The 27,709-nt window shown below is 43.3% G+C and overlaps 1 long non-coding RNA gene across 10 annotated transcripts in view; it reads right to left on the bottom strand.

Annotated features, from left to right (window-relative positions):
- LOC308593935 overlaps positions 1-27,709 on the bottom strand; it is a 401,889-nt gene that overhangs the window by 329,395 nt on the left and 44,785 nt on the right. Inside the window, exons 1-2 of one of the 10 annotated variants that reach the window (XR_014011097.1) lie at positions 25,642-26,280; positions 17,970-18,201 (exon numbers count right to left, since the gene is read on the bottom strand). This is a non-coding gene — a long non-coding RNA (uncharacterized lncRNA). Of the gene's footprint in view, positions 1-17,969; positions 18,202-23,772; positions 23,955-25,079; positions 25,101-25,310; positions 25,457-25,641; positions 26,281-27,709 lie in introns of those variants that run through there. The other 9 variants (XR_014011098.1, XR_014011099.1, XR_014011100.1 and 6 more) reach the window with 9 other exon arrangements.

Here is a 27,709-nt window from a genome sequence, read left to right as displayed (position 1 = left end):
TATCACTCCGTTTAGAAGTCTGATCTCATTGATTTAAGAAGAATCTAGCAATGAGAAGAGCCAAAAGACTCAGATGTTCTGATACAGAATTTTTGCTGTAATTTCTAGGCAGGGGGATGCGTTCCAAATGGGGTGGCCATTACTATAATACACATTATTCGTTACTTTTATTATACTAAATAAGGAACTAAGCTGGATGTTAAAAAATAGGATGAGAAAAATGAGTTGATTGATAGGAGACTTTCCTTTATATGAATGAGCCATGCAGTAGGCTAACGGCTACCAAAAATGCATTTCTAAAGACTCTTTCATATGTATATTCACATTAACAATGCAGCCATTGTGGCCTGCTTTGTCGGAGGCTTGGATTATATCATGGGGGACACAGATTATTAATTTGAAATGTAGGTTGTTGAAACAATATATTACGATAGCACCATCATATTTCATCACACACATGACTATAGTTCAAAGGGGCAGTTATCTATAGGGATAGGCTTAGAATGTCATACCACAGAGAGAGGAGGGTATTCTATAAAAAGGTTGAAACAATTCCTAAAGCTCTGTATATTGTGGTGCTATGAAAAGAGCTTTATAGCAATAGACTCTGCATATAAAAAATTGCAATGCTACAAAACCATGGTGCCCTAGATAAGGAGTATACATCAGTTATGATCTGTTTACCTGTGAAGAGTTTCAGTAATCTTCAAAGATCTATGGACACATCCCCACCAATATTAAAACATTTCTAAATATTATTAATTTAAATGGCAAAGTTAATTACGTTTTTAACATCATGTCACTGAAATTAACCAGATGATTCTACAGAGTCAAAGCCTACCATCATTCCCATTCAATTTACATATATGTTTCTTCACAATAGTGTGTGTGTGTGTGTGTGTGTGTGTGTGTGTGTGTGTGTGTGTTGGTAAGGCAATAGTTCATCATCTGTGAACCACCACTGTGGATTCAATTCATTCCCCCCAATTTAAAATCTTTTTATCAGGGGAGCCCAAAGGCACATTTAAAATTTTAAGAGAATGCTATGGGCATCACCCCCTATAGATGTCTATCTTTTGGACAAAAAGAGAGAATACACGGGGGGGGGGGACAAGCACACACACACACACACACACAAAGTAAAAGTCAGATCCAGTGGAATTAAAACATATCTTCTTGAATTTACGTTATTGACACATGGTCCCTGAAAAAAACCATCAAATTAAACCTTAGTAGACAGCACAATAACAATCACAGATAAGACATGGGTCAAAAATGTTGATCCAAGGCGCAGATCTTCATGGTTCGTACATAAGATGACAACAAAACTACCAGCAAATCACATGACACATCTGTCGTCCCAGAGGTGACCTGTGATTTGATGGTGGCTTTCTGGTGATTCCTTCTAAAAATTATGAGGATCCATGCCTCGTAATGCAAGGAAGCATTAGATGGAGGCAAATGCAATCTGTGGCTTTATTGGGGTAGAAGGGCTCATAGAATAAAAAGCCTTGCGATTTCAACAGGAACTGTTTTACTCCTATCTAATCTGCACTTTATCGCTCTCGCTCTCTCTCTCTCTCTCCAGTACCTCCACACTACAGTATTCTCTTTCCCACTCTCTTGACTCCTACACCACCCAATTTTGTCTCCCCTGCCCATCCAAGTCAATCCGTCCTCCTCTCCCTCCCCAAGTCTTCTAGGTTGCTCTCCCTTCCTCTCCTACGTTCCTGCCATTTTTCATCCCACCCTCTTTGTTGCCCCATTTGTTCAGGTGGCATTTTGAGCCCTGAAAAGTAGATAGAGAAGAAAGAGAAAGTGGGAAAGAAAATCACAACTCTATCTATGGGGAGGAGAGAGTGAGAGGGGAGAAGGTGACCATCCTTCTCATGAGGTGACAAAGGAAGTAGCGGGGGGGGGGGGTTTTCAGAGTTTTCATCACGGGTGCCAGGGAGAGTCCACAAGAGTTCCATTGTGACAACAGGTGCCAAGTTGGCAACCATAGAACCTGTTCTCAACTTTGAATGCTCATCTCAGCCTCTCGAAAAAAATATAGTGGGGAACAGGATGCTGTTTAAAATATAACACAAAACTGAAATGGGTTACAAGCCTTACAATCACCCTAGTTCAAGGGTAACTTTATAAATACCACTGTTGCCAAGGCCGGATAAAAGACACGTACATAAGATCAATTGAAATTAACAGAAGGGGTGTAAGAGTATCCTCCAACTCAAGGAATTCCCAGATAACATGAAAAGTAGAACTAGACATGTTTGGCATTCTAGCTGTTCTTAACACTTCCCCTGCCTGTCTGGGTTTCATAACTGCAGGGGGGGGACAGGTGGGGTGAGGCACTGCAGAGGAAAGGTAGCAGTGGGGTGAGGGGAGAGGGGTGTTAAAGTACCTGCTGCATATGCCCCCCTCCTCACAGAGAACTCTGCTCATCACAAATCTGGAAGTCTCATTTCAAGTCTAGCCTTGATCCCAGAAATAGATTTTAATTAATACTGTGGTTCCGTCTACCATCATCTGTATGTTATCAGTTTAAGATGAAAAGATGCAGTGATGGATGACATTAATTTAACACACACGTTGCAAAAAGTGTTATATATTAATAGGGAACCCGTTTTGTAAATATGCACACACAACCTCAATCCAACTACTGTATATCTTGGAGGCCTGGGACTCCAGGGTCTGTGCTTATTCTGGACTTCCTCATTCGCCTCTGCAAATGGAGCAATTCCACTGATACCACCTGCCCCAAAGATGAAAGGGGAAGGTGCACTTCTAGATCAATGGCTCCATTGCCCTTGGAGTCTGTTGTGCACACTGTTAACACATGCAGGGCTCCAAATTGGAGCGGCGAGCTTGCCACATTAAATGACCCCTCAAGTCTCTTTTTCTTTCTCCTAGCACTTTCAGAAAATTACAACCAACCAATTAAAAGGTTTTTTGTTTTTTTACTCCATTAACTCTTTTCCTTGTAACTGACTCATTAACCATTTAAAATACATAATCTGTACTTCGATGTTGGACATACTTTCCAATATTTAATTAAGATAACATTTCCCTATAACTGGATCGCAGGCGAAACATTTGCTTTTTAAAGAATCATTAAACACACATTGCTCATTTTTAAAAGGTACGTAGGAATTTGTTATAATGCAGAAATGCCATAAGCACCAAACATCCATCCCCCAAATGACTGGCTCGATTTGTGTACCACTGTTTTAATCTGCAGTTAATCAATCATGCCTATCAATCAAAGAATGAGCTCAACCCTGCTGTTAGGATGACAATTAATTCTTGGACGCCTCAACAAGTCATCCAAAAACAGAACTAAATTAACTAATAGCTTCCAGTCAAAACACACCAAAATACTCTTCTTGTTCCACTCAAAAGAAACTGAGTAGTTCTTACTAGAAAGGGAAGAGTTGGGTTGCCTCTAGATGGAGTTTGGAGGCAAAATATGTAAGAAATTTAGTGAGTAAAGGGGGAAGGAAGGAATAGATAGAGAGAGGCCTTATTTTAATCAGACTGTGGACATTTTTAACATCTAACATATATTCCCCACTCACAGTAAACACACACACGCTTTTTCTAAAATAACAGCATTTTGGAAGTCACTGTTTTTAATTTCTTCTGCTTCATGTGCTTTTCCTACAGACTATGCCCATGCAAAAGCAGACCTCTTGAACTCCATAACATTTGTGAAAGAGTGGTGACAGAACAATACAGGGGAAAATAAAGCTTTGTGTGTAATTGAAAAGAGAGATTCTTCCAGGACGGGTTCAAACATTTGTAGTTTTTGCTTAGCTCTCCCCATCACCACCAATTCCACTTGCTTAATAAGTTAGCAAAATAGGTCCTTGTGCAGTGTTACCATTCATTGTATAAACTGCTGGTTCCCAAAGCGCTTCCTAAGAAGACCAACCAGTGGAATTTCATCTTTGTTCGAGACCCACTTAACCTAGAAGTGAACTCTCCTTCCCTTTATATCTTTGTGCTACAAGGCATCCAGGGCACACTACTAGCAGGCTAGTGATCCATAAATAAAGCCCTAGTGACCTGTTGGATGGACCTCAGTCCCTCTTGGGAAGCCACTGGTTTAATCTCGTGCATCTTTCCTATTCAATACATTTTAAAAGAACTTCACAATTAAAGCAATTTTAGAATTCTATTGTGTGCAAAGAAATAAATGCAGGATTTGTTTTCCCCAAACCCTTGGGAAAACATCTCAATACATTCACCACAATTTTCACTTGATTTTTTCCACCAGTTTTGGGTTAAAAGACCATATCCTACTTGAAATTTTAGCCACACATCCCTAGCATGGATTAATCCTTGTGGGAAGTAAATATATCTTATATGATCTTCAAAAGGTTTAGTAATTTAAAAATGTATGAGTGGAATTTACAGCACTTTCATGTTGCTTAAATAAATATTATTTTTGTTACAATGTAAAGATAAGTGGGGAAAGGTCTTTTTAAAAATCTGAAAACACATGTACACAACTCAGGGTAATAAAGGAAAGTTTCCTCAATTAGTGAGGAGAGAAAGAATTCACAAAACGTAACGGGCTTTTCAAAAAAATAAATCCACTTGTACTTCACTGACTGGTTTTCAGACAAGAAGTATATTTACAATATGTTTTATGGAATAGACTTCTGATTTGTCTAGATTTAAAAGCACTTGAAAAAAGGTACACGGTCATTTGTTTATGTAATTGTATCAGCAGTTTAAGGGCAGCAAAGATAGTCAAGCAGAAGCCTACTCCTCCTCTTTAGTCGGACTTAATCTCTACTATTTTAAAGAACTTTAACATTTCAATGGCACACCATGCTGCACATCATTCTTAGCTCTTGAAATGTTGGGGCCTTTAATTAACAGTAGCAAAGTAGGAAAACTGTAAAGGGCAAGGCAGTGAAATAAAATGGAGGAAGAGGCTTTTTTAAGAGAAAGAGAGAGAGAGAGAGAGAAGTCCAGGAATTGAAGCAAAAACAATGTTACTGGAAGCAGGGGCTAGTGGGGGGGGCGGTGATGGAAGAGCCCTGAAACCCTAGGGAAGCAATGAAGTGACTGGGAGCAAGAGCAGACATTGTATACCACTCCAATACCTAATTGACAAAGGGCAGCTTAAAAAAGATTTTAATAAAGATGGAAATAATGGGAACCAAACAGCCAATTCTTGGGGTTCAAGCTTCTAGGTCATGGCTAGGCAAACTAAGGCCTGGGGGCCGGATCTGGCCCAATCGCCTTCTCAATCCGGCCTGCGGGCAGTCTGGGAATCAACGTGTTTTTACATGAGTAGAATGTGTCCTTTTATTTAAAATGTATCTCTGGGTTATTTGTGGGGCATAGGGATTCATTTTAATTTTTCTCAAAATATAGTCCGGCCCCCCCACAATGTCTGAGGGACAGTGAACCAGCCCCCGGCTGAAAAAGTTTGCTGACCCCTGTTCTAGGTTGTAGAAAACGCACCTTATTTCAGAGTGTTTCTGTTACCAAAGAGAAATCTCTAACACTATGGAAAGGATACTCGATTGTTAAGTCTCCTATCCCTATCTCACACAAAGTGTTCTTCAAAAATAATTGCACTATTTCATTATGACTGATAGAAAGCATGATATCTCACAATTCTGGATGAGCAATACCTTTTATTGGCCCCTTTCATCTATAAAACACACTAGATTTTTCTTGTAGGTCCAATTTATGTATTTTGTTATTTTCTTTTAACAAACTTATATTCTATCTACTTTCTAGGTAAGTCATGGCAGCTAAGAAGTCAAAATACCAAAACATTTTAAAAAGGTCCCTTGCTTATATTCAATCAATCCTAAAACACACACACATACCCCAATAATAAATTCCAAAGATAAAAATGGTAACTCCAAGGAATTTTCCACCAGCCATGTGTTTACTAGCCACCTAAAACAATATAATGATGGGGCCTGAAGCAACTTGCTTGACCAGGCAAGCCTCCACAGGGAATGCCCTTGCCCTGCCTGCCATCAACCATGCCTCACCTTGTCAACGGATCAGACTCAAGTCTTCATGTGATGAACACAGTCCTTAAGATACCCAGGTCCTATGCTCAGGGCCATCCCATCCCAAGGAGACTGCACAGGCCAGGGCAAACTACATTGGGTGTCACTCCCATTCCTTGCATCCACGGAGCCCCCAAAGCACTGATCTTGTTGACCCTCAAGGGCAACCATGCCCAAGCTATTCAGACCTTTAGAAGTTAACACCAGCACCTTGCACTGAGCCTGCAAAGAAAACTGGCAGCCAGTGCATATCATGCAAAATTTGTGTTTCTTGAACAATCAATATTTCTTGAACACAGGTTTTCCAGGCACCAAGTCAAAAGGTTGTCAGATCATATGCAGCTTGTGCAATAACTTGTTTCAGCTCCTAATGCATTTCTTAACAGTCAGTCAAACAAAATGCATATCCTTTATAGAGCTGGGGGTTAATAAAATGTTGCAAATTGCTTTTTTACTGGGCATGTGGTTTAAACATTTTAATCCTGTCTGTTAACAACAACAAAAAAATCCCACAGTGATTGCTGTAAGCAGGTTCCTAGATGAAGATATCCTGCTTCTATTTTTTACTTAGTATTCTTGCTCTTAATCAGGTCCCTTACTGGTGCATTTCTGTACAAGAAGCCATTTTAAATGCTTGCACAGTGTTTTGCTTTCAAAGTGATGTCATAGCGGGGGGGGGGGGAGAGAATGGGAGAAAGGAGGAGCCAGGATAGAGGAACCAGGAGTTCTTCCTCATACAAACCCAGAAAAACCCACAGTCCATTCATCCTTACCTTATTACATATAAATGAGTTAAGAAACCTCACTGTAATAAAAGAATATCAAAAGACTACATTACTACCATGCCACATCTAATAATGAAACCAATTATAACCATTATTGGTATGTTTTTATTGCGGAGATGGAGCTATACAATAAAAAATATCAGCTAGCAAATGATTATGATCTTTATTGGTCACCATTATCATCCACAGGGAGAATTTTCTTTTATTATGGATAAAGAAAAGCAGTTTCTCTGAAAACCCTCCCACCTCTCATTTGGCCCAGCTGTTACGTTTTGGCCACACTTGACTATTACTTTAGCCAGAAAACCAATTTGGATTTCAGAATCTTAACATGAACAAAACAACGCTCAAATCACAATAAGAATTTCAACATTTATGGTGAGAGAAGCAAGACTGGGAACTTTTAAGCCATTTTTTGTTACACCTGACCTCAAAATATTGTTTGGGTACACAGTGGACCACTTCCATTTTAGTACGACAAAAACCAAGTGTGGCTGCGCTGCCATTGTAAAGCTTAGACAACACAATGTGTATAATTGCTAACCCATTGGCTTTAGTACCAACTGCTAATAACTATGGGTGCTTTCTAAACACAGTGCTACACATAAGCATGTACTCAAAACCTAATGGAATCTGAAGGGTGACTGAGAATTACCAGAAATGTTTTATGCTATAGAGAGGACAGTATGGCATTATGCTGGAAAATCAATGCAATTATTCAGAAGCTCACATTTCCTGTAACAGGAGTAAATCCAAGTGACCACAGAGATAATAGTGTCCAGCTCTGCTATCATTAATTAGGGCAAGAACAGGAAAGAAGCTGTGACCATTTGCGAGAAGGGACTACAGTACTATCCTTGTTTCCATCCTTGCGTGCGGATTGTGCCTCACCTCATTGCAACATCCCCATTTGAAGAGACGAAGACAATTTTGAAATGGACAAGCCATTTGGGGAAAGCTTGAAAATCCACCACACAATTTGGGTGAAACACAATTTGGATATATTCTAGCTGTAGAATTGTTTAGTTTTGAGTTAAAAATGAAGACACAATATTCTGCATTACAAGAAGATCTGGACTCAAGCAGATGTGCTAGATATATATATATATATATATATATATGCTTTCGTAGATTTTCACGGGTACAGGAATGCAGGTTTTGGTGTCTTCGGGTGTCTTCCCGTGTAAGAGTTGGGGTGTCTAGGCAACGTTTCGACGAGGTCTCACTCGTCATCTTCAGGCTGGTGCTTTCGGCTTCTTGTTACTGGAACAGAGCAGGATCTCAGTGTTTGAGTTCCTATAAATACTGTTGAGGGGGTGTGGTGTATAGCCTCCAACGTTCTGGGCAGAGAGGAAGTTCCCAGGTTAGAGCACAACTAAGTGCAGTACAGCCATCTTCTCAGAAAAACTCTTCACAAGCTCAAGAGGTCAAGACACGAAAGCTTTAGCAACTAATCCACACCTAATGACCCTCCTAAATGGTACTCAGAATATCACTCAAGAAATCTCTCAAGATATCCCTCAAGTAATTAATGAACAAAAGAAGAAAAGGCACACTAACCTGGGAACTTCCTCTCTGCCCAGAACGTTGGAGGCTATACACCACACCCCCTCAACAGTATTTATAGGAACTCAAACACTGAGATCCTGCTCTGTTCCAGTAACAAGAAGCCGAAAGCACCAGCCTGAAGATGACGAGTGAGACCTCGTCGAAACGTCGCCTAGACACCCCAACTCTTACACGGGAAGACACCCGAAGACACCAAAACCTGCATATATATATATATATATATATATATATATATATATATACACACACACACACACACACACACACATATACATAAATACATGACAGATGATAGATAAATCATGATAGATAGATGATAGATAGATAGATGATAGATAGATAGATAGATAGATAGATACATGAAAAATAGATAGATAGATGGATAGATAGATAGATAGATAGATTAGATAGATAGATAGATGATAGATGATAGATAGATAGATGATAGATGATGATAGATGATAGATAGATAGATAGATAGATAGATGATAGATATCCTAGATACATAAGGAATGTGGGTAGCACTATGGTCTAAACCACAGAGCCTCTTGGGCTTGCCGATCAGAAGGTCGGTGGTTTAAATCCCTGCAACAGGGTGAGCTCCCATTGCTCTGTCCCAGCTCCTGCCAACCTAGCAATTTGAAAGCATGCCAGTGCAAGTAGATAAATAGGTACCACTGTGGCAGGGAGGTAAATGGCATTTCCATGTGCTCTTGTTTCCATCACAGTGTTCTGTTGCGCCAGAAGCGGTTTAGTCCTGGTGGCCACATGACCCGGAAAGCTGTCTGTGGACAAAAGCCGGCTCCCTTGGCCTGAAAGCAAGATGAGCACTGCAACCCGATAGTCGCCTTGGTCTGGACTTAGCCGTCCTGGGGTCCTTTACCTTTTACCTTTACCTATATACACACTTTATAATAAGGACCATCTCTGCTGCAAGTCCTAGGAGAGCTGCTTCCTGCTGTATTGGCCTCTTCCCACCTAGTCCAGGAGGGTGGAGCCCTGACTAACTCCAGCAACATTAGCAGCCACTATTGCTTAAAGGAGGGCTTTCCAAACTGTGTGTTGCAACACATGTAGGCGTGTCATGCGAGTGCTCCCTGCACTCCTCCTGGGGCTGGAAAGGGATTACTTTAACCTCCAGTTTGCTACTAAAACTTAATTACTGTGTCATGAAATGATGCATGTCTAAAAAGTATGTCAACAACATGAACAGTTTGGAAAGCTCTGGCTTAAAGGGTCAGAGACCATCTTGCCTGCAAGACCTGCTCTTCGGTAGGCCTAGAGACTGTCAGAGTTGGGTGTTGTTTAGGAGTTTTTTGATGGGCTCACATTTTAATTCTACAGATGTTTAATTATTGCTGTTCTTGGTATTATGCATTTGTACCTTTATTGTTAAGACCTTAGTGTGAAATGTGTGGAGACTGTTTGATTTTAATTATATAATTACCGAGATGCTTTGTTGTTTACGACTGCTCAAATTTTGTTTTATTTTTGTAATTATGTGTATCTTCTGATGTTGTAAATCGCCCTCAGCTTGGTTTTACTTTGGGAAAATGGAATACAAATTAATGATGATGATGATGATGATGACGACGACGACGACGACGATGATGAAGCCCCACAATTAGTCCATTTAGCTCAGTAGTGTCTACACTGACTGGCAGCAGCTCTCAAGGTTATTTCATTATCATCATCATCATCATCATCATCATTATATTATACATTAAATTTCATCTCAGGGAAGTTCACAGAATAAAACCTCAAAGTACATAGTAAAAACAAAACAAAAACCCTCCCTCCCATAAACACATTTTAAAGGATTGCTAATCAACCCAAGGCCTTGTTGAAGAGGAACACTTTCAATGGTCACCTAAAGATGTACAGTGGTACCTCGGGTTAAGTACTTAATTCATTCCGGAGGTCCATACTTAACCTGAGACTGTTCTTAACCTGAAGCACCACTTTAGCTAATGGGGCCTCCTGCTGCTGCCGCGCCGCCGGAGAACGATTTCTGTTCTCATCCTGAAGCAAAGTTCTTAACCTGAAGCACTATTTCTGGGTTAGCGGAGTGTGCAACCTGAAGCATATGTAACCTGAAGCGTATGTAACCCGAGGTACTGTACTACTGTATAATGAATTAGCCAGGCAAACCACCCTGGGGTTTCAGGGAGTTTCAGACATGAGTCTTTTCCAGCCTACTTGGAGATGCCAAAATTGAGCATGGAACTTTCTGTATGGAAATAAGTCAATCTGCCACTACATCCCTTTCTCACACATTAATGAAAATGTTTAGGAAAAGACTAGGAAGGATCTTCATATCAAATAGTTATTGATATTTTAGTCCTTTCACCCACTTAACCAAAGTATATGAGAAGAAAACAGAACACCCTTTTTATTAATGTCAGGATATTTACTCAACTAATGGAGGGTAGAGAGGTGGTAGGCGGAGTGAAGGTTATTGAACAGAACATATTCCCAACCTGAAGAAACAATTCCCGCCCCCGCCCCCAAAAGACCATGAAAACTCAGTACATGACAGTCAAGTAAAAGTCCTTCTTGCGCTCTAGACGCAAACTAAGCGCCTCAAACTAAGCAAATTTTCAGTTCATGAAAAACTACAGTATATAAAGCTAACAAGTGTCTGTCATTAAATCGAAACTGACATCTTTGTTAAGCCTAAAGTACATATAAACTGGCAGCTACCAGATACGCAGACAGTAACATTACAAAGACTACAGATTGGTTGAAAACCTATCAGCGCAGCCACACAAAGAGAGGGCATGGACATATTTCCCACTCCGATAAATGCAAACACACACACACACACACACACAAAGGTCTGGGTTCATTTCCAGTGTTAACTAGTGAAGAAATGAGTAGTGGGGGAGACAGAATAACTGAAAAAAATGCAGGGAGGAAAAAAGAGTAAAGCAGCCCATGTCATTCAGCAATCTTCCATGCAGATGTCCCTTCATGCCTATTAGAATCAGAAGTCAGTTACAAGCTTCGAAATGCCACCTGAACTTTGTACACTAAAGGTAAAGGGACCCCTAACCATTAGGTCCAGTTGAAAACGACTCTGGGGTTGCAGCACTCATCTCGCTTTACTGGCCGGGGGAGCCGGCGTACAGCTTCCAAGGTCATGTGGCCAGCATGACTAAGCCACTTCTGGCGAACCAGAGCAGCACATGGAAACGCCGTTTACCTTCCCGCCGGAGTGGTACCTATTTATCTACTTGCACTTTGAGGTGCTTTTGAACTGCTAGGTTGGCAGGAACAGGGACTGAGCAACAGGAGCTCACCCCTTCGCGGGGATTCAAACTGCCGACCTTCTGAGCAACAAGCGCTAGGCTGTGTGGTTTAGACCACAGTGGCACCCGTGTTACTATCTATTTCTGAGTCGAAATTGTAATATGAAGTAAATCTACAATGAATCATAGAATCATGAGTTTTGTCATAATCCAAATCTTTAACGTCATTCCAACGAACAGTTACAGAAATATTCCAATATACTTCCAGAACATCTAAATCTCCACCACCACCATCAGCCATGGAACATCTTATAGTGGCAAAAGAGGACCAAGATGTTTATTTATTTGATTGCTAACAGTAATTTAACAATATGAAACAAATAAGAACATAAAACACTTATTTCCAGGGATGCTGTGGGCTGCAGCATAACCCAGACTCAGTTTTTCAGGTGAATTCAAAGATAAGAAGGTACCTTTGGGTAAGCTACATTATGGATCAGATTCCAAATGTCAAAATTTTATGGTGAATCTAAAACAGGTCCAGATCATGGTTAGGCCTCCATGACAGAAATGTAAGACATCAGGGTGTTTAGGTATCAGTCCCAATTACGGCCCTCGTAATGCAATAGTATCCATGTCCCCGGAAAAAAGATTCACAAGACACGCAAATATCACAACTTTATTAGCTAGTGGAAAAGACCTGCAGCAAGAGAGCAGGTAACAGGGAGAAAGGAATTTGCATGGGGAGGAGCATCCTCATACCTTTATCTCAATTACTGGGCAACACTACCCCCACTCAAACCCAATCCACTGAAGTGAGGTTTTCACTGCCAACTCACCATGAAGTTGAGCTCAGGGGAAGGCTTGCTTCCCCAACCTGCCCCTGCTGCCCAGCATTCAGCAGGGTGGCTCCACTAGATCCCAAGAATACTGGACTAATAATCCACTTGAGTCAGGCAGCAATGGAAAGTGGTTGGTCAGAAGCACTTCACCCAAAGGTGCCTTGGGTTACTTACCCTACCCTGCCTCCAAATTAGTTCCCAGCCTGCCCTAAATGCCAGCTGGAAGAACCACCCTCCTAACCCCTCACAATTCCCAAGGTCAAACAAACCTTGCTGCAGATCTTTCAGGAAAATGTCCAACCACTCAATAAAGAGATAGACACTATAACCCCTAAACAGATGTGTCAAAGAAAACATGGATGTGAAAATGAGAAAAATAAACCCCACCAGAGGTGAAGATCCATTTCTTGGCCTCCCAGTTCATTCACAGCCTGACCCTGTTAATCCTGTTGAGGTGGAAGGTACTGTACTTCACCAGGAAGCAAGCTCCAACATTGCAGACCACAGTAAGAATGCTAGAGGCATGTTATTACCATGAACCTATAAGAATCAGACTCTTTCACAGCCTTCATAATGCAAATCCCTCCCCATTTTAGTGTTAACCCTTTGCACAAATGTAAATATGCAGTCAAACAACAGCAGTGAGGAAGAGACAGTGAATTGCTCTCCTATTTAATTTCAGCTGTCCTTGACACACATAAGCCATGTCAAAAGTCCTTTTACTAGAAAGCCAGATGGGAATTTTATATATATCTATATGATATCCTATAGCCTACTTTGAGAAAGAAATTAAGTACTGAACAGGAATGTCAGACTGAAACATTCAGCCTTTAGGATTTAGGAACTCTGGCTTTAGAAACAAACAAACCTGATAACAGGAAAGTAAGAGATTAGAGACAGAGAGAAACAGAAGAACAGGAAAATATTATAGTATCACTGGAATGCATCGCACCCAGTTATGTTGTTGTTGTTGTTGATTAAAATTCTATACTGTCCTTCATCTGAAGATCATAGGGAGGTTTAGAATATAAAAACACAAAAATACATACCATTGTAACAAACAAAAACAATACCCCCTAGTTTAAAAGGCTATAGATGGTTTAATTAGTCAAAAGCCTGGAAGAGAAGAAGGTTTTTGCCTGGCGCTGAATCCCTGGGGGGAGCATTCCTCAAGTAGGAAGCCACCACAGAAAAGGCCTTTCTCGTGTTGCCACCTTCCAGACCTGTCATGAAAGAGGCACACAAACAAGTGCCTCAGATGACAATAACAGTGTCTGGGTCAATTCATATGGGGAGAGGTGATCTTTGAGGTCCTGAGCCATGTAAGGCTTTATAGATCAAAACTAGACCTTGGGCCCAGAAACTAACTGGCAGCCAGTGTGGTCGGGCCATGGCTGCTTTATATGCTCAAAACTGTCTTGCCCCTTTGAGCAACCTGGCCAGTGGTTACCAGAGCACAGGCAACAAAAATTAAGCTATCCCTGTCTAGATAGGGGCACAGCTGGGCCAACAGCTGAAGCTGATGGAAAGCACTCCAAGTCACCTGAGCCTCAAGTGACAGCAGAGGATCCCAGAAGTACCCCCAAGCTGTGTACTCACTTAAGTCACAGACCCCAATCCAAACACACAGGCCCCAATCCAGTTGAAACCAAGCGCTTTGACTTGTCACTAACTTTACTGGAAGAATTAACGTTACCAACATGTAAGTTCTATGAGAGACCTTACACAATCACTGCATCATGACCCAATTGCTTTGCTCAGAACAAATTCTTTTAATTATTACTTGTTTTAGTTTATATCCAGCCTTTCTTCCCAAAGGAGCCCAGGGTGGCAAACACACCAACGTTTCCAAATAAAAAATAGCTAAACAGTTAAAACATTCTAAAAACAATTACTACTAAAAAAAAACCATATAAAAGCAGTTTACAGTTAAAAACATTCTAAAAGCAGTTGCCATTAAAAATGTTCTCAAAAACATTATTTCATTCAGTGCTGGTTCTAAAGGTTTCTATCGACAAGGAACCCTCCCTATTTGGGGAGCAGAGCTTATACCCAGACAGGCATGCTCTTACAAGATTCGCCACTGGCGAAAAAGCAATGAAGCAAGTCTCTAATCTGAAAAAATAGCACCACTGTGGTGAAGAATTTGGAGTTTCTCCAGCTTCCATACCAATTCCAAAACCCAACAATCTTGCAGTGAAATTCTCAGTGGTTGAAATCATATTAGTTCCACAGCCATTTTACATAATTCATACTAATTACAGTGAATCATTATGGAGTGCTTTATGGAGTGGTTTTTCTTTTTTTTAAGAGGAGAACATTGTTTTGTAGAAGGCTACAGAAGGATACAGAAATCCACTACCTAAAATAATACAAACAAACTTAAAACACAATGTTTCCTATCACCACTTAATTTGTAATCTCCTTCATAATAATAACTGTCTGAATCAGATTGATACAGCCTATATGTTTCAAACTTTTTTCTTTGGAGCAGTGTAATCCTATGTATGTCTACTCAGAAGTAAGTCATAGGGAGTTCAATGGAACTTACTCCCATGTAAGTGTGTACAATATAAGATTGTTAGTTGTTACAATAGGAGTAAGAGCTTTTTTTACAGGAAGAAGTAGTAGTAGTACCATAGTTTGCCCATATTCAACTAAGTGTCTCAACACACAGTTTGTAAAGCTACGCTTTAAGCAATAGTAGCTTAAAGTAGTTAGCCCATATTCTCAAAAGCAAAATGAAGATTATGGTGATGTTTAAAACTGAAGTAACTCAAAGGTAAATTTTATGTGAATGGCTGTTCTTAAGGAAGAAATTAAGTCACCAAATTTACAGCTACGGATAATATAAAGTCAGATTTATTTATTTTTTCTTTTGATTTACTATCTGCATTGTTAATCTAGACTCAAATATTGTTAGACTTTCTAAGGACCAACCATTTTGTCTTTATTGGTTGCTCATACAACTTTTTCTTTATGCAGTGTTGCCTTCCTGGTCAAAGTGCCTCCCCCTCCTTGGTTGCCCCCATCCCCCTTCCACTCCTATGCAGCTATGCAGTAGTTATCAGTATCATCAGCATCACAATGCCAAGCAACTACCAAAATATAAGAATCCTAGCCTATATCCGGGATATGCTTGGGATGAAGGGAACACAAGCTTCCATTTGCAGCTTCAATACACACCTCAATCTTCTGCTTAAGTACAACTTGAGCTGAAAAGGGAAGTAACATTTGCATGGGAAGGAGCTGCCTGGTTCCTCAATTTTAACATTACAAGCGCCATGAAGCAACAAGGAAGAAATTACCACCTCAATGCAGGCGCAGGTCAATTCTGTGTCCAAGGCAGCTGTCTACCAGCTACATCTGGTAGGCAGGATGAGACCCTACCTGCCTGCAGACTGTCTCGCCAGAGTGGTGCATGCTCTAGTTATCTCCCGCTTGGACTACTGCAATGTGCTCTACGTGGGGCTACCTTTGAAGGTGACTCGGAAACTGCAATTAATCCAGAATGCGGCAGCTAGACTGGTGACTGGTAGCAGCTGCCTGGACCATGTAACACCAGCCTGAGAGACCTGCATTGGCTCCCAGTACGTTTCTGAGCACATTTCAAAGTATTTGTGCTGACCTTTAAAGCCCTAAATGGCCTCAGTCCTGTATACCCAAAGGAGCGTCTCCACTCCCATCGTTCAGCCCGGACACTGAGGTCCAGCCCTGAAGGCCTTCTGGTGGTTCCCTCACTGCAAGAAGTGAAGCTACAGGGAACAAGGCAGAGGGCCTTCTCGGTAGTGGCACCTGCCCTGTGGAACACCCTCCCATCAGATGTCAAGGAAATAAGCAACGATCCTACTTTTAAAAGACATCTGACAATGGAAGTTTTTAATGTTTAATCCTGTACTGTGTTTTTAATAGTCGATTGGGAGCCACCCAGAATGGCTGGGGAAACCCAGCCAGATGGGTGGGGTATAAATTATTATTAATAATAATAAACCCTCAATATAATGCAGATTTGGGAGGAGGGAAATTGAAGTCTTTACAACTTGGAAAACAAGAGATTATTCTTCTCTCCCTAATATTAAAAAAAAACCAGCCACCCTCAACACTTTTTCTTAAGGAGTGCATACTTAACTGCCCTACATCTTTTACAGACCTCAACAAATCTTTTGGGAGAAAATATGCATATCAAAAGCAACTATTTTCATGACACTAACTGTGCCCTAAATACAAACAGAGCATACAAAACTGACAAGACCAAAGCCAATGCAAACATCATAACTATCTGAGATACCTTTTAGAGGCATGCATTTAACATTCACCCTATTTTAAACAAATCCAAAAAAAAATGCTTCTATTCCCAACACTAATATTTCACCCAAATACTTATCTTTTTCCCCATAGTATCCACCTTGACCACTTAAAGCCATAGCCTAATTCACTGTTTAAATGGACACTCACAATATGTACAATTGGTTGGCTTCCACAAAAGCATCCAACAAAACAAACTTAAAAGAAAAGCCTGCAGCAAATTTTAGATGGTGGAGGGAAAGATACCCAAAGAAGGCATATTCAAAGTCCAGAGATCCTAACCACCTTTTAAGAACAGCAACACCCAATCCAGGTATCACTTTAGTAAGGCCAAGCAGGGTCAAAGGAGGTAATATTGAAAACAGTAACCAAGAGTCCAAAAAGGCGATATGGCCCAAGTAACATTGAAGGTTGGGTTCCAGGGCAGGCAGGAAAAGACAAAGAGGCAGCAGACGAGTGATGTGTTATAAGGCAATGGAAATAAATGAGTCTGTGACAAGTTGCTCAGACTGGGAAGGTCAAGTCTATGGTCACAATATGTTTCTTGACCTAGACCACTGATCCCTCTGAACTAACCAGTTAAGAATCTCTTCTTGTCACTGTGGACCAACAAGGCTCAGGCCAGCCAGATCCAGATCCAGATCGATCGACAGACAGACAGACAGACAGACACAAACACCCACACACCCACAGGTCCTGTGGCCCTCCAGATGTTAATTGTTTGTTTATTTATTTATCCCATCTTTCCTCCAAGGAGCTCAAGGCAGCATAGATGGTTGTACCACTTCACATTTCACCCCCACAACATCCCCACGAAGTAGGTTGGCCTGAAAGGCGGTGAATGGTCCAAGGTCACCCAGTGAGCTACAAAGCTGAGTAGGGGATTTGAACCCTGTTCTCCCAGGTTCTAGTCTGACACCACACTGGCTCCAGCTCTAAACATCCCTGACCATTAACCATGCCGACTCGGACAGACTGACTCCAACAACATCTGGAGGACCACCCCTGATACATGCCTCAACATTTCAGAAGCTGTATTTAACAAATGAACGTATTTTGGAGCACATAACTGACATGCATAACATAGCTAAAGGAGCAATCCTAAGTTTGGCATCGAATCAGTAGTTGAGTAAGACTTATTCTGAGCAACACTGTTTATTTTACACATACCTTATTCTGAATCACAGAGGTGACCAAGCCATTCACCTACAATTTTCACCGGCTTCCATTTGGAGAAATTGTTACAACTTATAAATCCAAATATTAGTGTCTTCTTTGGTTTACACTGTATTCCACAATGAGAAGGTTAATAAAACATGGCATCTGCCTGGTTCTGGTTGATACCGATTTAGACGTAGCTTGCTGGCAGGTATCCTGCTTCAGAGATATTCACACAGTTTACCTATTCAATAGAAATGAAAGGTTGTAAGCTTTGGTATTGGCACATTTCAACAGTTTCACTATAAAATAATTCTAAAGCTGTGATTGTAAGCACACATACTTGGAATTAAGTCCAACTGATTTTTAAGTAGGGTCTGTTTTTACCTAAACATGCTTAGAATTCAGCTGGAAGACTCCTGTAAGCCTCATTTGTGCTCAAAGATGAAAATATCAGAACAAACCTGATATTCCTTTGGAACAGGGGTGCTCTAGGGCAGTGTTTCCCAACCTTTTTTGGGCAAAGGCACACTTGTTTGATGAAAAAAATCTCGAGGCACACCACCATTACAGCCCCGTGACGTCAGCGCGCAGCGTCACGCCGGGAGGGACGCACGAAAGTGTAAGTTTCAATTTTTTTTCCTCCCCCTTGCCGGGGAACCTCCAAGCTTTGGGGGTGGGGGGGGGGAGGAGGCAGCAAAGCGAGGCAGGAAGGAGAGCGCGGCTTGGCTGGGTGAGCTTTGGCAGGGGCAGGGAATGAGAGCCGCGAGGCGGGCGCTGCGGACGGAGGCGCTGCCCGCCGAGCTCGCAGGCAGCCAGGCAGGCAGACGGCGAGAGCCCCACGCTGGGCAGCCTCTCCTCGCCGCCGCCGCCCCGCCTCTCGCCGCCCGACTCGCCCGCCTCCCTCCAGGCAACATCTCGCGGCACACCAGGCAACATCTCGCGGCACACTAGTGTGCCGCGGAACAGTGGTTGGGAAACACTGCTCTAGGGCAGTGTTTCCCAACCGGTGTTCCCCGGCACACGAGTGTGCCGTGAGACACCGGCTGGTGTGCCGCGAGATGCCTGGAGGGAGGCGGGCGAGTCGGGCGGCGAGAGGCGGGGCGGGGGCGGCGAGGAGAGGCCGCGCCTCCTGCTGCTGCCTGGCGCTCCTCCTCGCAGCCGGCAGCGCTGCCTGGGCGCCTCCGTGCGACTCTGTCTCGCTCGGTTTGGTCTCCCAGCAGAGACGGGTCACACGCGCCCCTCCCTCCCTCCCTCAGCCTGCGCGGAGGGAGAGCCAGAGAGAGGCATCGCTCCTGCGCTCCGAGGCGGATTGAGCGCAGCCGAGAGGAGCTGCCGAGGGAAAAAACGTTCACTTTTGTGCGTCCCTCCCGGCGTGACGCTGCGCGCTGACGTCACGGGGCGGGGCTTTAATGGTGGTGTGCCGCGAGATTTTTTTTTAGTACACAGGTGTGCCGTTGCCCAAAAACGTTTGGGAAACACTGCTCTAGGGGACCACATGCCAATGATGAGTGTGACCATTTGCACACACAAGGGCGATTTGCATCCCCATCAGGGCACTGTGCTCTGCCCACCCCAGTGCAGAATCTACTGTGTAGTTTTCCTTTTTGCTGCTGCAAAACCTGGTAGGTGGGGGGCAGAAAAATGCTTGGTGGGGAAGGCAAACCAGAGCCCCAAACAGCAGGTGAGCCACCCCTGCTTTAGAATAGTTGTTTCCAATTGGGGGTCCACAGACCTCAAGGGGTTCACATAAACTATCCAGGGAATCTGTGGCACCATTCACATAACAAAAGCTACCAATGCTATAGAGATATGAAAATTTTCAGAAGTAAGGTGTCCATAACTTGGCTTTTGAGAAACACAGGGTCTGCAGTACTTAGCTAATTGGGAACCACTGTTCTAGAAGCTTTTGTTGCAGTGCAAATCTATGTGTGCCTATTTAAGAAGTAAGCTCCACTGGACTTAATGGGAGTTCCTCCTAGGTAAAGACATAGAGGGGTGCAGCCTAACCCATTTCATCTCAACTACTGTACTTTTACTATTAAGCACCACCCATTTTAGGAGTATTACAGAAGCAACGTTTCCTCAATAGGGTTTTTCCACATGCATTGAACTTTTAAATCTTACCTCTGGCAACTTATCATTAGCCATTAATTTCTAGCAACTACAGCAAAGACGTTTCCCAACCCTTCTATTCAAATAACGATTTGAGCTTGGTGCACAGTAAAACACAAATATTGTTGTTTGCATAAGTCACAAAGTATTACAAGAAGACTGACACAATCACTAAAAGAGTATCAAATGGATACCATCCTAGGCAATTACAAGTGGGCCCACAAATCTAAAGAGTTACAAATATTACTCTTAAATGCCTGTTAAAGGGAAGATTGTTTAAAGCATGGGTAGGCAAACTAAGCCCTGGGGGCCGGATCCCGCCCAATCGCCTTCTAAATCCAGCCCGCGGTCGGTTTGGGAATCAGCGTGTTTTTACATGAGTAGAATGTGTGCTTTGATTTAAAATGCATCTCTGGGTTATTTGTGGGGCATGGGAATTCATCCATTATTATTTTTTCCAAAATATAGTCTGGCCTCCCACAAGGTCTGAGGGACAGTGGACCAGCCCCCTACTGAGAAAGTTTGCTGACCCCTGGTTTAAAGTGACTGGCAACTCAAGCCTAATGCAGATACAGCATGGAGTGATAGATGATGAAATGGCATGCAGAACCAGACAAGAAGTCATCACCACTCTGAGGAAATGTGTCCCCCATGCTCTCCTGACTTTATAATCGGCATACACCTGAAAGTTTTCTGTTCCTATAGATTTAGCCGCAAGGCCCACTATAACTTCATTACACTATAACAAAGCCCAAAGGGCAATCTGCATCAGAGAAATGATGGAAGGAAGAGAGTTGCTCAAATTACTTCCTTCTGCCCATCAATTTCCCCCTGAAATTTCCCATCCCTATTTAAATTTCTAACCCTGTGATTTTCCAGACCCATGTCTGCAAGGTAAACATGGATCTGCAATACTAGCAGAAACTAAAGGAACAGATTGCAGAGAGGATCTTCAGGGTCAAGAGGGCAGCAGGGAAGGCTTAAGCCAGGCATGGCCAAACTTGGCCCTCCAGCTGTTTTGGGACTACAATTCCCATCGTCCCTGACCGCTGGTCCTGTTAGCAAGGGATGGTGGGAGTCGTAGTCCCCAAACAGCCAGGGGGCCTGGCTTATGCCTGGCTTAAGTATTCCCTTCCTTCTCACCTCTTCTCCCATGCAAAACAGTGCCTCCAGGGGTGCTTACCAGTGAAAAATAGGCTTTGCTACATATGACTGTAGTGTAACATACTTAACACTGTTTGAACTACATGGTTAAACTAGCCACAGTTCTCTTCCCAAATATGGTTACAACTTATCTTCTGGAAACTGTGGTCCTACCATTTTTCGATAGGGGTGGACACATTTGTCTCTTGCTGCAAAAACAATGAAGAGTCTGTCTGGTAGCACCAAAAAGACAAGTTGTTGTTGTTGTTGTTGTTGTTGTTGTTGTTGTTGTTGTTGTTGTTGATGTTGTTGTTGTTGTTGCAGTCATGTTGACTATGAGTATAAAATCCAACAGAAAGCATGCACTTGCATGAGGAATATTTAACCAAAAAGGACTGATTGTCTTTATTCTAGAATCTAAGCAGTCACCTGCGGGTGGCGCTGTGGGTAAAACCTCAGTGCCTAGGACTTGCCGATCGCATGGTCAGCGGTTCGAATCCCCGCAGCGGGGTGAGCTCCCGTCGTTCAGTCCCAGCTCCTGCCCACCTAGCAGTTCGAAAGCACCCCTAAGTGCAAGTAGATAAATAGGTACTGCTTACTAGCGGGAAGGTAACGGCGTTTCCGTGTGCTGCGCTGGTGCCGGCTCGCCAGAGCAGCTTCGTCACGCTGGCCACGTGACCCGGAAGTGTCTCCGGACAGTGCTGGCCCCCGGCCTCTTAAGCGAGATGAGCACGCAACCCCAGAGTCGGACACGACTGGCCCGTACGGGCAGGGGTACCTTTACCTTTAAGCAGTCACCTAGATTTTCAGAAGTGGTATACCTCTGAATAATATGATGGGCACAAGTGGAGGAAGTATTGTCACACTCAAGTCCTGCTTGCAGGCTTCCCATGAGCCACTGTGAGAACAGAATGCTAGATTAGATGGGCCTTTGGCCTAATCCAACAGGGATCTTTTTCTGTACAAGTCTAGGTGATCTTTGTTTTTGTTTCATTTTTAAGATTTCTAACCGAACTTCACAGCTGATTCCCAAAACGAAAGGCAACCTTTAGCACTATTAAAAGGCCAACTTCCCTTTTCATAACTTGCTTGGGTTTTAGGCATAGAACAAGTGCACGTTGCCCAAATAAGCACCAAGTGCAATTTTTCAACTACAAATCACAATAGCCACTGCACAACCCCCACAATATTTCTATAGGCTTGAAGCTTCTATTGTTGTTGAAAAGGCCCTGGAAATAGCTTTAAAGCCTCAGGTAAGAAATGGAGTAGGAAAGTTAACAGGGAATCAGTGAAATACATTAAACAAAGATATGAGCAAAAATTAAAGTAATAAGATTAAATTAATAAGAAAACTGAACAATACAGGAACAGGAGAAGCTGGAAAATATGAGATATGAGGTGGTACAAGTTAGGAACTTGGTTTCTCTATTTCTCTTCCCACCCTCTCTCCTTTGTAGCTCTATTCTTGAAGTACTCTATTGTTCTGAGCTCTGCTGAGCTTAATGAACTTTGTAAGTATTTCTGGCAGTACAGCTTACACTCTCAAACCTTAACATCAGCCCTTAACTGGAACACTTGTACAGGAATCACACAACTGGACTCATATGAAGGCCTAATCACACAGTGACCAGATTGCCAATACTTTTATCTGTACTAGTGATCTTACCAGCCTGGCTCTGTTGGTGGTTACAATACTCAGAATGTGCTCCAGAATTTCCTACATAGACAAGGCCTGTGTGTTACTGCACATTAGATCCAGCATTTGTCATTCCAGTACTAGATCCAAGTGCTAGAATTACAGTATATTGGTTCAACAAGACCAGCCATGACAGGAAATAATCTGCCCATCGCAGGCTCTCCTGTGGATCTACTAACATTTGTGAGAGAAAAGTGAGGAGAAAATGAAGGACGGATATACACTACAAACTTAAAATGCTTTGGTACCAATCCAACTAGCATGGTTTCATCAACAATCCTTGGAACATGAAGTTCTACAAGCGCGCTGAAAATCGCACTGAAGATTTCTAGCCCACATCATGGAACTAAACTTTCAAGGACTCCCCGGGGAGGAAAGAAGTATTAAACCAGTGTAAGTCTGTAGTGTAAGAGTCTGCATCAAAATAAAGTATTAAAAGAAGGCATGCCTGCAGATATCACTGCAAAACAAATGCCGTGTATAAGAAAAAAGTTGTAGAATGGTAGGTATCATGAATCAAAAGGAACACAGCAACTGGGAAAAGCAGGGAAACAATGGGATTAAGAAAAAAGTGGTTTTTGAAAGAAACAGAAAAATTCAGGACAAATAATTTTAATAATAATAATAAGAGAGCAAACAGGAATATAATGTAAGTTACCAAAACTTAACAAAAGGGGAGAAATGCCGGAGCTTTGAAACAAACAAAAAGAACACAAGATTTTCACAAGTATACTGGAAAGTAGCCTGAAAACTTCCATCTTAATAATGGCCCATTTAACGGTGAAATGTGCTATCCTAATGGTCCAACTCCGAACAGCTTTCCAGTTCTACAGAGGCAGAGAAGTTTCTGCTGGTACCTACCTTACATTTATGCCTCCACAAACTCACACATCAACAAAGAACCAGCATTCACCTGCATCTCACCCAGGCAGATTCAATGTAGACCACACCTTCCAAAATGTCCACCTTCCCTTCAATCTGATCATTTCAGCATCCCGTTCATGGTTCAGCCAGCACCCCCAGTCACAAAAAAACACTCTTCCCAGTCACTGTCCTGAGAATCCATATTTCAAGCAAGAGGCAGTCTCTCTGCCCCCCCCCTTGGTGCCCGCCAAACTGCGTTACATAAGCAGATCCAAACTGACAGAATTGCAGGCATTAACAAAATCAACATCATACCCCCAGCGTATTAACATCCAGACCCAAGTGGATTCCACACTAGTCTGATGCACACATCCCAACCTCTCTATCGCAGTTTCCACTTAACACTTTCAGTTGATAACAAAGCCACAAAGGGAAGAGGGAGAGAGAAATAGCAGAAGTAACTCACCTTCCTTCTCTTAACTTACGACCAAAAAATATATATATTAAAATTAAAAACCAGGACTCTCTGAGGAGTAGCTGGAACATTCTGCAAAGTCTTTGGAAGAAGTTGGAGAAGTCTGGATAAACTGTTGAAAAGACCAGATAAACCCAGAAGGGGAGATGGAGAGTTCATCCGAGTTTCCTCTTTTGTTCAAGTTCCCTGAGCAGACAAAGAACCAGCAAGCGGCAGCAGGTTTCTCCCTCTCACCCCCTTTCCCTCCCCCTCCCTCTCCCCACCCACCCCCATCCAAGAGCACCTCAAGTCTAACTTCAGCCTTCTCTTCTTCTTTTGAACAGATCCTGCCCTGCAACTTTTTTTCCTCTCCCCCCCAAAAAAAGAAGCCTCTCCTAGACTTCCCTTTGCGCCTCATCACAGCCTCCAGTTCAAAACTTCCCTCTAACTGAGCCTCCCAGAAAAACAATTTTAATGGAGGCGGGAGGGGGCAAGGAGGAGAATCTCTCAAATCATTATTTCCGGTAGATGCACCTCTTTGTTTGGATTCCCCTTGACGGTCATTGAGAACAATTCCCCTCGGTATTCGGGCTAGGCGCGATTCCCCTTCCCAGCCCCCTCGTCTTACGATTCCCAAGAACAAGATCTAGATTTCCCGAAAATGGGAAAGATATCCTCACACCCAAAGTGAAGGAGGGGGGGAGGGAGGTGCAGGATAGGGGAGGCCATCAAGATGTAGGGTTAACACGTTTCCCTTTCACTTTTGGAAACGTATCCATCCAGCCAAGGGGAACAAAAGCGCCCTCGCGCTAAGGAGCTCGGCAGCAACCAGCTTTTGACATCTCCCTACCTGTTGCACAGCGAGAGGGAGGGAGCGGTGGGAACGAGAGCACCCGGCAGCCCATAATAATAGGGGCTCGCCAAGCTTTTCACCTGTCCTCCCTGAATAGGGGCTACTGCAGCCACTTCCCAAAATGAAACGGAAGGGGGTCGAGGAACGCAAAGAGTGTGGGGACTAGGGAAGAAAGCCAAAAACAGTCCTCCCCCCCCAACCCCGCCGCCTCCATTCTCATCTACAAACCATCGTTTTCAGTCGTCTCCCAAAAGCAACAAGTCTCAGTCCCAGCCTGTTCGTTCCACTTGCTCCATATTTTTATCAATGAGAAGGAGGGGAAGTACACAAACACACCCGGACGCCAAGAGCACATTCTAATCCCAGACTAAACCGCCTGCCACTGAGGCTGCAGCTTCCTAACTAACGCGCACAGCAAAGGCCGGGCTGGGGAGGGGAGGGATATTGAACACACAAAAAGAAAACTTTTGCTGTTATAAGGTCCCGCTGCTTTGGGGAGGATGGGGGGAGAAGAATGGTTAAAGTTCGCGGCGCTCCACAAAAGAGAAACGCAACTCACCTTAGGAGACAGAAGGATAACCCCTTCCGCTTTCTCCTCCTTCCTCTTCCAAACGGTTGGACGGGGCGGCGGGGGGAGGAGGAGGAGAAAACAATGCAATTGCGGCGGGTCCGTCTATCTGAGCTAAGTGGCTCCCCCTCGGCTGCCCGCCCGCTCCTCGCGTCCCCCGGCACCAAACAAAGGCGCAGCCAAGAGCTCGGCTTGCTTTGCGCTTAACTTTTTTCTCACATCGATCCCGCTTCTGCAACTTTTGCCCAAGTCGGGTGCCTAGTTGCGGAGACATGAAAAGAACACAAAAGGAAAAATTAAGGCACCAGCCCCCGCCCCCCGAGCCGCCGCTATTGCATTGTGCCATCCTCCATGCCATGCTGTACGATTTCGATCTTTAAAAACTAATACTAAAGCGGGGTGGGGGAAGGGGATGTGGATCATAGCGAGCCTGGAAGTTGGGGAAAGTCCACAAATTCTTCCTCTCTTTCCAATGGCCTGCGCGCGCTTTGTTTTGGATACCACGAGGAAAGGCGTTGTTAACCTCAAGGAGGAGGGGGAGAAAACGCTGAGCGCGTCGCGGCGCCAAATAATCCCTTTGTGCGCACGTGCGCAAAAAGTTGAAGATGTTCCGAGTTCCGACCGCGCCTTGTTCTTGAGCAACGAGTCGCGGCCGGGTCTCCCTTTAGGCCCCCTTACAGAACAGCGCCTGCCCGAGCAAGCAGCGCCCGGAAAGCTCCGCGGCACTTCTCCTCCAGTCCCCACGGCTAACTTCCACCAAGGCCGCGCCAATATGCTCTTTAAAACAAACAAACAAGCTTAATTCTGAGTTGGTTCCCTACAACGTCCCCAGGTCGCTTTACCTACCTTGCCGGTCTACACCTGCAGGGAAATTGGGCAGTAGAATTGACTGCACCACTTAAGACTGCAGGTGAGAGCGCCAATTTAAAACAAAAAGGAACAAACCTGAAATCAAAACATTTAGCGCATTAGAGAGGAACTTTTTTTAGGGCAGGCAGCAAATTTGTTACTTGTAAATAGTTTTTTTTTAAAAAACCCCACAAACAACTCATGTAGTAAAAAGGGATATTCGAAAATGATATCCCTTCCGCTGTCCACAATCTGAAACTGGCATGGTCTATTCCACCACCACTGGTAACAACAAAGCCTCCTTCTATTGTGTCACTATTCTGACCTTGAAGAAAGGGTTCCAAGTTGTGTGGATTCATTCCCATGGCACTTCACCCCTGGAAGTGCTTCTGAGTGAACCTCCTACCTGTATGTAGATAGCACGAGAGGTCAGAAAGCCATATAATGTTTGGCCTCAGAATCAAGTGGGTCCGTTCAGCACTCCCGGCTAAGTTCAAAAACTGTTGTGGCAGGAATTCAACCATTCAAAAGAAATGTTGTTGTTGTTTAGTCATTTAGTCATGTCCGACTCTTCGTGACCCCATGGACCAGAGCACGCCAGGCACTTCTGTCTTCCACTGCCTCCTGCAGTTTGGTCAAACTCATGCTGGTAGCTTCGAGAACACTATCCAACCATCTCGTCCTCTGTCGTCCCCTTCTCCTTGTGCCCTCCATCTTTCCCAATATCAGGGTATTTTCCAGTCTTCTCTTCTCATGAGGTGGCCAAAGTATTGGAGCCTCAGCTTCATGATCTGTCCTTCCAATGAGCACTCAGGGCTGATTTCCTTCAGAATGGATAGGTTTGATCTTCTTGCAGTCCATGGGACTCTCAAGAGTCTCCTCCAGCACCATAATTCAAAAGCATCAATTCTTCGACGATCAGCCTTCTTTATGGTCCAGCTCTCACTTCCATACATCACTACTGGGAAAACCAGCTTTTACTATACGGACCTTTGTTGGCAAGGTGATGTCTCGGCTTTTTAGGATGCTGTCTAGGTTTGTCATTGCTTTTCTCCCAAGAAATGTTGGGTCAGTCCAATTGACGCAATCCATCTAGACCTACATTCAGTGCTGTTTTTCTAGAAAAAGAGGTGCCGGAACTCACCCTTATAATGGCAATAACGCCCACCTGAGAGGTGCCGGAACTGAGGTCCAGCAAGTTCCAGCTGGG

This window comes from Podarcis bocagei, assembly GCF_964188305.1.
Source record: "Podarcis bocagei genome assembly, chromosome: 8".
Taxonomy (NCBI): Eukaryota; Metazoa; Chordata; class Lepidosauria; order Squamata; family Lacertidae; genus Podarcis; species Podarcis bocagei.
The sequence above is the reverse complement of the archived record's forward strand: the minus strand, read 5'-3'. Positions and strand labels throughout refer to the sequence as shown.